Raw genomic sequence first — 8,598 nt, 5'->3', positions numbered from 1 at the left:
AGGAATGGATTGGTTAAGCCCCACCATGCCGACATTATATGCCATGAGAAGGCCGTTCGCCTTCACCTCCCTAACCAAGAAACCCTAATCATCTAACGACGATAAGCCGGACGTCAATCTCCGTCACATCTCGTGCATCAAAGCACAGAAGTGCCTGCACAAGAAGTGCCTGCACAAGAAGAACTATGCGTTCCTCGCTCCTGTTGTAGACAAAGCCAAAGAAGAAATCAACATTTAAGACATCCCAGTGGCATGCGACTTTCCAGATGTATTTCCTAAAGACCTTCCGGGAATACCCCCAGAAAGACAGGTTGGATTTCGAATCGACGTCATACCCGGAGCCACATCAATTGCCAATTCCCCCTACAGGTTAGCTTCCGCTGAAAATTCTGGAGTTATCCAGTCAATTAAGAAAATTGTTGAGCAAAGGATTCATCGGACCAAGCTTCTCACCCTGGGGAGCTCCGGTCTTGTTCGTCAAGAAGACGAATCCTTCAGAATGTGCATCGATTTTAGGGACTTGAATAAACTCACTATCAAAAACCGATACCCACTTCCTCGGATTGACGACCTATTTGATCAGCTTCAAGGAGCTAGTTACTTCTCCAAAATAGATCTAAGATCCGGTTATCAACAGCTCTGAGTTTGAGGAGAGGACACTCCAAAAACTGCTTTCCGAACTCGATACGACCATTTCGAATTCGTTGTGATACCCTTCGGTCTAACAAATGCCCCCACGGTATTCATGGACCCTACGAACGGAGTTCTCCCAACCATTCCTAGTCAGCCTTTTTAATTATTTTCATCGATAACATACTCGTTTGCTCACGAAGCAAGAATAAAACACTGTCAACACCTACGACCGGCCTTGAAGGCATCAAAGTCGGAGAATATCGCGAAGGGAGCATTGTGTGGATGGGATAAAACTCTCGAAGTCAAAAGACGAAGCTTATTGTTATAAGAGTTGAATTGGGCGCTATCTGGGTGATCGTCGATAGGTTAACCAATTCTGCCCATTTCCTGCCAATAAAGGAATCAAACAAGACGGAAAGATTAACATGGACCTTATCAAAGAGATCGTGAGACTCCATGAAGTACTAGTATCTGTTATCTCGGGTCGGGATAACGGATTTACTTCAGAATTTTGACAGTCACTTCAGAAGGCTATGGGAACACAACTACACATGAGCATTGCTTACCACCGTAAAACTGACGGTCAAAGTGAACGAACCATCGAGACACTTGAGGATATGCTTCGAGCATGTGGGATAGACTTCGACAAGTCATGGGATACCCACTTACCGCTAATCGAGTTCTCATACAACAACATTTATCACATAAGCGTCAAGGTTGCTCTTTTCGAGGCTCTTTATGGTCGCAAATGCAGATCACCTCTAAGCTGGGCTGAGGTAGGTGACTCTCAGCTAGCAAAAAGGGCAAACACCGAACATTACTTTAACTGGGCCCGAGATTATTCGTGAAACTACCGAAAAGATAGTCCAAATCAAAGCCCGACTTCAAGCATCACGAGACCGACATAAGAGTTATGCTGACAAACGGCGAAAGCCTTTGGAGTTTCAAGTCGGAGATCGGGCGCTGTTGAAGGTCTCTCCCTGGAAAGGGATGATCCGCTTCGGGAAACGGGGAAAAACTAAACCCGCAAAACATTGGACCGTTCGAGATTCTTGCCCGAATTGGTCCAGTGGCGTATAGGCTACAACTACATGCGGAGCTCAGCAATGTACACCCTGTGTTCCATGTTTCTAAATTGAAATAGAGCTTATTAGATGAAACTCTTGTCATTCCTCTAGAAGAGATCGAGATCAACGAGGATCTCCTGTTCATCGAAGAACCAGTCGAGATATGGGACAGGGAAGTGAAGCATACAAAGCAGAGTCGCATTCCAATTGTGAAGGTTCGGTGGAACGTTAAGCGTGGACCGGAATTCACATGGGAACGCAAAGACCAGATGAAGAAGAAGTACCCTCACCTATTCTCTCATTCATGAACCTATCTTTCGAAAGAATTTCGGGACAAAATTCCCTCTAACGGGGGGATGATGTCACAACTAGTATTTTAGCTAGGAAAATTCTATTCTCTGGTAATCATTCAACTATTGTAAAACATGTACTCTAAGTGAATATCAATCAATGCCCGTTCAAATACATCCCTCATGTTCGACTAAGGGTTGGAAACCCTAGAAACCCCGGTTCAAGTTTACTATGGACTAGGATTTTCTTATTGGGCCTAATGGGCCAATAAGCCTTCAATTCGAATATTTTGGGCCTAGAACCCTTAAATGGGCTCTAAAGGGACCCACATTCATAAAATTTAACATTTGGGCCATAAGGGCCTAAAATGGATTAGTTTATCTCTAATGGGCCTTGTTGGGCCATAAATGATTCCAATTATCCTAATGGGCCTTGTGTAACAACGTAAATTTTCAAAACCAATTTTTCATTTTTAAATCATATTTTCAATCATCAAAACAATATCAAACAACTGTGTCCAGTGTTATCATAACAAACAAATCCCAGAATCTCAAAACATAATCTCTATGAGTGTGTACGGATCATGCCGGCGCCCACCCGCGATCCTCGCTAGTACCTGAAACACATAAAACAGCAACTGTAAGCATAAATGCTTAGTGAGTTCCCCAAAATACCATATACAACACATACGCCTTTCCAGGTCATAACTCTGTAGGATCTTCCGATCCAAGTGTCTCAGGGGACTTCCGTCCCGAATCCCGGTAGACCTTCCGGTCTTACCCGTATCGACCTTCCGGTCCGTAATCTCCTGACCTTCCGGTCCATGTCATACATAACATACATAACACATACATATCACATAACAACATATAGCACATACATCTCATAGCATACAAGACCTTCCGGTCACACATAGGTACCACTCTAGGTACAGTATAGTGAGAAGACTCACCTCGACTATCTCGGATAATCTCGCACACGTATACTGATCTAGCCTCCGCCTAAACACATAAACAATTATCTCGAATCAATAACGGCTTTATAGGCTAGACTAGTCTCTTCCATATCCTCTAAGAAGGCTAAAAGACCATTTTACCCTTCAATGGTCCACAAGTCCAATTGTTGACCAAACCCTAAAAGTCAACAAAAGTCAACGGTCAAACTTTGACCAGACTCGCCGAGTGCACTCGTGTGACTCGGCGAGTCCATGCATGTCCTCTTCGCCCCTGGTCCTCACTCGACTCGCTGAGTCAACCCTACACTCAACGGGTCATCACCGGTCGCGAATCGCGGGGCAACCCGACTCGACTCGTCGAGTCCCTTATGGGCTCGGCGAGTCCCTCCCATGACAACACTCATCTGACCTATTGAGGTCAGATCTGCTTCTCTAATCTATAGATCTGACTTCCCCATGACCAATAAACACGTAAAGGTCGAATCTTGCTACACATACAATGCTCCCAAGGCTTATTTCAGTGAAATCCCTTCTAACATGGCAACCTATGTCCATTTCCTCCATAGAACCACAAAAAGCAGCATGGTTCAGGCTCTTTGGACCTCAAAAGGTCCAGATCTAGAGTTTAGCACTCAATGGGACACTATACACAACTAAACAAGCCATAAAAGGGTATAGAAAACCCTAAATTCAATGCCCTTAAGCAAAACAGAAGGATAGGATCAAATAGCTACCTCAAACTTGAAGATCCAAGCCGAAAACCCACTGAAATGCAATCCTCTTGACCTCCCCTTGTTGGAAACACTTTCTCCTTTGCAAAATCACACCAAAAATGATCAAAAGGCTCAAACTCTCTCACAACTCGCTCACAATCGCTAGGGTATCTCTCTCTGGACTGGTAGCCGCAAATGGAGGCCAAAAAGGCCTTTAAATAGGGCTCGGGCCCTGACATTTAGGGTTTCACTTTACAGCGCAGACTCGCCGAGTCCACGCATCGACTCGTCGAGTCCCTCATTAATCCAGACAAGAATTCGCGATCTTACTCGGCGAGTCTGAGCGCCTACTCGCCGAGTCCCTCCTTAAAACTCAAAATAAATACTTAAAATAAGATACCTGGGAATCCGGATGTTACAATTCTCCCCCACTAGAATCAGAATTCGCCCCCGAAGTCTCTTTCTACAAACAGCTCTGGATGAAGCTTCCGCATCTCCGCCTCCGGCTCCCAAGTCAACTCGGACCCCTTTCGATGCTGCCACTGAACCAGGACCAGTGGCACTTCCTTGTTTCTCAAAACCTTGATCTTCCGATCCACCACCGCGACTGGCCTTTCAACATAATTCAGGCTCGCATCCACCTGAATATCCTCCGCTGGTACCACCGCCGACTCGTCGGCTATACACTTTCTCAACTGGGACTCGTGGAAGGTATCATGTATCTGACTCAACTCCGCAGGTAGCTCCAACCGGTATGCTACCCTGCCCACCCTTGAAGTCACCCTGAACGGCCCAATATACCGGGGCCCCAGCTTGCCCCTCTTCCTGAATCGAATTACTCCTTTCCAAGGAGACACTTTCAGGAGCACGAAGTCTCCGACCTGAAACTCGAGCTCGGATCGTCGCCTATCCGCGTAACTCTTCTGGCGACTCTGAGCTGTCAACAACCTCTGCCTGACCTGATGTATCTGCTCTGATGTCTGAAGCACTATCTCAGTGCTGCCCATCACTCGCTGTCCTACCTCTCCCCAACAGATGGGAGTCCGACACCTCCTCCCATACAACAACTCGAAGGGAGGCATACCAATGCTCGAATGGTTACTGTTGTTATAGGAAAATTCAGCCAACGGCAAATACGTGTCCCAACTTCCTCCGAAGTCCAACACACATGCCCGAAGCATGTCCTCGAGCGTCTGAATCGTTCGCTCGCTCTGTCCGTCCGTATGTGGGTGGTATGCGGTACTGAAATGCAGCTTCGTACCCAACTCCTCATGGAATTTCTTCCAGAACCTGGAAGTGAAACGCACATCTCGATCCGACACGATCGAGATCGGCACTCCATGCCGCGATACAACCTCCCTCACATACAACTCTGCCAGCCTCTCAGCAGAAGAGCTCTCACTGATAGCAAGAAAATGCGTACTCTTCGTCAGCCGGTCGACGATCACCCAAATTGCATCGACACCCCTCGCGGTCCTCGGCAATTTGGTGATGAAATTCATAGAAATCTGTTCCCACTTCCATTGGGGAACCTCAAGTGGCTGCAACTTGCCATGCGGACGCTGGTGCTCGGCCTTAACCCTGCGACAGGTCAAGCACCTCTCAACAAACCATGCTACATCCCTCTTCATACAAGGCCACCAATAATCTTTCTTCAGGTCCAAATACATCTTAGTGGCCCCGGGATGGATCGAGAATCTCGATCTATGCGCCTCCTCCATCAAGGTGGTGCGCACCTCGCCTGCATACGTCACCCAAATCCGACCCTGAAAGGTCATAAGCCCGCGGCTATCGGTAACGAATTCAGGTACCTGCCCAATCACCCGCTCTCTCTTGCGGTTCTCCGGTCTCACAGCCTCTGCCTGGGCCTCCCGAATGGTGTCCAACACCGGAGTCATCACTATCAACCGCATACAAATGTCTCGAATCGGGGCACTCTCCGCCCTACGGCTTAGGGCATCAGCTACAACATTAGCTTTGCCCGGGTGGTACAGGATCTCACAATCGTAATCCTTTACCACGTCCAACCATCTCCTCTGGCGCATATTCAGATTGGGCTGATCCATCAAATACTTCAACCTCTTGTGGTCCGTGTATATGGTACACCGAACCCCATACAAATAGTGACGCCAGATCTTGAGGGCGAACACCACTGCCCCCAGCTCCAGATCGTGGGTGGGATACCTCGTCTCATGAGGCTTCAGCTGCCTCGATGCATATGCTATCATATACCCCCTCTGCATAAGTACTGCACCCAACCCTGATATCGATGCGTCACAATATACCACAAAATCCTCCATTCCTTCCGGGAGGGCTAACATAGGGGCTTCGCTTAATCTCTGGCGAAGTGTCTTAAATGAGGTCTGCTGCTCCGGACCCCACAAAAAAGCAACACCCTTCCGGGTCAACCTGGTGAGAGGCACGACGATCTTGGAGAAATCCCTGATAAATCTCCAATAATAGCCAGCCAATCCTAGAAAACTCCTGATCTCGGTGGGTGATCTCGATACCTCCCATCTCATAACTGCCTCAATCTTGGCCGGATCGACCAATATCCCATTCTGGTTAACGAGGTGCCCCAAGAACTAGACCTCTCGTAACCAGAAATCACACTTGGAGAATTTGGCAAAAAGCCTCTCCGACCTCAATACCCCGAGAATCTCTCTCAGATGCTCCTCGTGCTGCTCTCTAGATCTCGAATACACCAAAATATCATCAATGAACATGATCACCGACCGATCCAGCATCGGTCTGCACACCCTGTTCATGAGATCCATGAACGCTGCCGGTGCATTCGTGAGTCCAAAAGGCATCACCACGAACTCGTAATGCCCATAACGAGTTCTGAACCCCGTCTTCTGGATATCTTCATCCCGCACTCTCATCTGATGATATCCCGACCTCAAGTCTATCTTGGAGAACCAAGACGCTCCCTGCAACTGATCGAACAAGTCATCGATCCTCGGTAAAGGATAACGGTTCTTGACCGTCAACTTGTTCAACTCCCGGTAATCAATGCACATCTGGTGTGAACCATCCTTTTTCTTGACAAAAAGGATCGGCGCTCCCCAAGGGGAACTACTCGGTCTAATAAACCCCTTCCCCAGCAGCTCCTGAAGCTGCGAGGATAATTCCTGCATCTCCGGCGGCGCAAGGCGATAAGGCGCCTTGGCGATAGGCGCTGCCCCCAGAACCAAATCGATACGGAACTCTACCTGCCTCTCGGGAGGCACACCCGGCAGCTCCTCGGTAAAAACATCCGGGAACTCACGCACTATCGGCACATCATCAATAGAACTAGGCCTCTCCGCTGCAACTCGTGTATCCATCACGTATGCCACAAACCCACTACAGCCCTGCTGTAGACTCTGCCTCGCTCTAGCAGCCGAACAGAATGCTGACCCTGAACGGGTACCCTCGCCGTACACCGTAAGAACTCCCCCACTAGGGCCTCGTATCGTCACCAACTGTCGCTCGCAGTCTATAACAGCCCCAAAACGGCTTAACCAATCCATGCCTACTATGACACACACATCCCCCATCGCAATTGGGACCAGATCTATCGGGAACTCAACACCGAAGATCTCGAGTACACAACCTCAAATCACATCCGTAGCATACACCGCTCGTTCGTCAGCTATGGAAACCCGTAGCGGTCGACTCAATGCCTCCCGCTGGATACTGATGTGCTGACTAAATGCTAAAGACACAAATGACCGACTCGTACCCGAGTCAAATAACACCAAAGCAGGTACAAAACTTACAAGAAAAGTACCTACGCATATCATAAGATAAGCACAAGATCTCATAACTCAACATAAATAAATGAAAGAATACATACCAGCCACGATATCGGGCGCTGCGCGGACCTCCTCCGCTGTCAACTGGAAGGCTCTCCCGCGAGCCTTCGGTGCCTCGGCCTTCACCGGCTGAACCTCAGTAGCTCACACGGCGGCTGGGGCCGATCCCTGCTGTGCTCCCTGTGCTGTCCCCCGCAGCTGCGGACACTCGGCCTTCCGGTGGCCCGTCTGGTTGCACTGTAAGCAAACCATGAATCCCTTGGGGCAATCCTTGGCTATATGCCCCTCCTTGCCACATTTGTAGCAAGCACCCGATCGACAAACCCCATCATGTCCTTTGCCTCACTTCCCACAAGTGCAGCTCTTCTGGCCTCCAGATCTCGAATCGGCGGGCTTTGCCCGCTTGGCTGCCGGCTGAGACTGCGCCGACCGCCGATCCATCCCCTGAGACTCGGCCTCCTCCCTGGCCTGAGTCTCCAACTCAATCTCCCTCTTCCGGGCATTTGCCTAAAGCTTAGCAAATGTCCGGTAAGTCGAGTTTGATACGAACTCCCGAATATCCCTCCTCAAAATGCCCAAATACCGGCTCATGCGTGCCTGCTCGGTAGACACCTGCTCGGGGCAGAACATCGCCCTCTCATGAAACTTCCTGGTAACCACAGTAACAGAATCAGTACCCTGCTTGAGGGTCAAGAACTCCTGAACCAACCGTTCCCTCTCCACTGGGGGAACATACTCGTCTCTGAACATGGTGGTGAACCTCTCCCAGGTCACCTCTGAAATCTCTGCAAGAGTGAAGCTCGCCGTCACGAACTTCCACCAGTCCTTCGCTCCCAAGCGAACCTGGTTCAGCGCGAACCGTACCCTCAGATGCTCCGGACATGAACACATGTAGAAGCATCCCTCGATATCATAAATCCATCTTATCGCAGCGATCGGATCCTGCGTCCCATCAAACTCTGGTGGCTTCGTGTTGCTGAACTCCCGAAACAACAACGAGTCACCTCCCTGTGGCCTGGCAGCAGCCACAGCTGCAGCAGCCGCAGCCTCAGTCACTGCTGCGTACCACTCATCAAAAGTCTCAATCAATGTGGTATTGATAGACCCAAACATCTCCGGAATCGCGGCTCGAATCGCCG

Source organism: Lactuca virosa, chromosome 3 (genome assembly GCF_052849685.1).
Source record: "Lactuca virosa cultivar CGN04683 chromosome 3, Lactuca_virosa_CGN04683_v6, whole genome shotgun sequence".
Classification (NCBI taxonomy): Eukaryota; Viridiplantae; Streptophyta; class Magnoliopsida; order Asterales; family Asteraceae; genus Lactuca; species Lactuca virosa.
The sequence above is the reverse complement of the archived record's forward strand: the minus strand, read 5'-3'. Positions refer to the sequence as shown.